The following is a 2,740-nucleotide window of genomic DNA, read 5'->3' on the forward strand; positions in this document are numbered from 1 at the left end:
GTCACAGATGATTGGGTTGTTCAAGCTTTCACTCAAAGTCTAAACGAACGAAGCTCGATGGCTTCACGATGGCTGAAGCATAACTTGATCGAGTACCCAACTATTACTTGGGCCGATGTGCATAACCGGTATCAGTCCAAAATAAGAGTCGAAGACGACCAGTTGGATTCTGTGTCCGATACTAAAAGGATATCGACCGAGAACCAATGGCGAACAAGGATTGATATCGGCCATATAACAGAGATCATAGGGGTGGTGAACCTTCACGCAACCCATACGAGGTAAAAAGAGAAATGATCGAGGCCAAGGGTCTCGGGGGCTGATGAACAGGAATGGGTTCGACAGTCATACCAGACCCAGAGAAGCACCTTGGTTATCGGAGTACAACTTCAACATCGATGCATCCGTTATCGTGTCGGCTATCGGACGCATCAAAGATACTAAATGGCCTCGACCTATACAGACCGATCCTGCCCAGAGGAATCCCAATCAAGTGTGCGAATATCATGGCACTCATGGACACAGAACGGAAGATTGCAGGCAATTAAGAGAGGAGGTAGCCGGTTATTCAATAAAGGGCATCTTCGAGAATTTTTAAGTGGCAGGGCCAAAAATCATTTCAAAGACAGGGATTTCAATAGACAGAACGAACAAGAAGAGCCACAACACATCATCCACATGATCATCGATGGGATCGATACCCCTCAGGGGCCGGTGCTTAAACGCACTAAGATGTCGGTTATAAGAGAAAAACGATCTCGAACTCAAGATTACGCACTCATAGGAACCATGTCTTTTAATGATGAAGATGCAGAAGGAGTTATGCAACCTCACAATGATGAACTGGTAATATCTGTAATTATGAATAAAACGAAAGTCAAACGTGTGTTAATTGATCTATGTAGCTCAGCCAACATTATTAGATCGAAGGTCGTAGAGCAGCTCGACCTGTAGAACCATGTTCTACCCGCAACCCTGGTTCTAAACGGATTCAATATGTCATGTGAAACTATCAAAGGCGAGATAATTCTACCAATAAACATGGCCGGAACCATCCAAGAAATGAAGTTTCACGTAATTAAAGGCGATATGAGGTACAACGCCCTTTTGGAAGGACGTGGATCCACAATATGAGAGTTGTGACTTCGACCTTCCACCAGGTTCTGAAATTCCCAACATCGGAGAGAGTCAAAACAGTTTATGGAGAACAACCGGCCGCAAGAGAAATGTTTGTCGTTGAAGAAGAAACTCTGATATCTTCACTATCATCGACAAAAGGATCGGGTTCGAAGGAATAACGGAATACCAAATAGCAATCACAAACGTCAGCTCCCACCCAATTAGAGAATCGGAAGACTGACGAAGATGACGAACATGGGATCCCTAGATCCTTCATGGTCCTTGATGATTCCGACGCTACTCAATCTACGGTCGAAGAACTGGAGCAAGTCAAACTAATCGAATATCTGCCCGAACGAAAGGTATACCTGGGCACGGGGTTAGATCCCGAGCTCAGGAAAAAGCTTATTCAATTTCTTATAGCTAACATAGACTGTTTCGCTTGGTCCCATCTTGACATGACAGGGATCCCACCGGGAATCACCACTCATAAGCTAAGCTTGGACCCAAGGTTCCACCCCGTAAAACAAAAAAGAAGGCCCAGTCCGAGGTTAAGCATGCCTTTATCAAAGATGAGGTAACCAAACTTCTCAAAATAGGGTCTATTTGGGATGTAAAGTACCCCGAATGGCTAGCAAATGTGGTGGTAGTCCCTAAAAAGGGGAACATGCTTAGAATGGGTATAGATTATAAAGACCTAGATAAAGCATGCCCTAAGGATTCTTTTCCTTTGCCTAATATCGATCGTATGATCGATGCCACGGCCGACCACGAAACTCTCAGCTTTCTCAATGCCTACTCAGGGTATAACCAAATATAGATGAACTCGGAAGATCATGAAAAGACCTCGTTTATCACTAAGTACGGGACTTTATGTTATAACGTAATGCCATTCGGCCTAAAGAATGCTGGTGCAACCTATCAACGCCTAGTAAACAGAATGTTCGAAAAACAATAGAGGTTTATATTGATGACATGTTAGTTAAATCACTGCTAGCAGAGGACCATTTAAAGCATTTGGAGGAAACTTTCGACATACTAAGGGAGTACAATATGAAGCTCAATACCAAAAAATGTTCTATCAGGGTTGGCTCGGTCAAATTTCTCAGTTTCATGGTGTCCAATCAAGGAATCGATATTAACCCCAATAAAATCAAAGCAATCGAGGACATCACAGTGGTAGATAATGTAAAGGCCGTGCAAAAGCTAACATGGTGGATAGCTGCCCTGGGACGATTCATTTCGAGATCCTCGGATAGGAGACACCAATGTTTCTCTCTACTTAAAAAGAAAAGCAATTTTGCATGGACTCCGTAATGTCAGCAAGCTTTGGAAGAGCTAAAACGGTAATTATCGAGCCTTCCATTGCTTCATACCCCGAAGGAAGACGAACAACTCTACCTATATCTAGTTGTTTCGTAGATAGCGGTAAGTAGAGTCCTAGTTCGAGAAGAACGAGGTACTATTATATCAGTCAAACTTTAGGTGAGGCCCAAATTAGATATCCACACTTAGAAAAATTAGCGCTTGCTTTAATAAGTGCCTCTAGGAAACTAAAACCATATTTCCAGTGCCATCCGATACATGTTGTGACAACTTATCCTCTATGAAATATTTTACA

This window comes from Nicotiana tomentosiformis, chromosome 11 (genome assembly GCF_000390325.3).
Source record: "Nicotiana tomentosiformis chromosome 11, ASM39032v3, whole genome shotgun sequence".
NCBI classification, from domain to species: domain Eukaryota; kingdom Viridiplantae; phylum Streptophyta; class Magnoliopsida; order Solanales; family Solanaceae; genus Nicotiana; species Nicotiana tomentosiformis.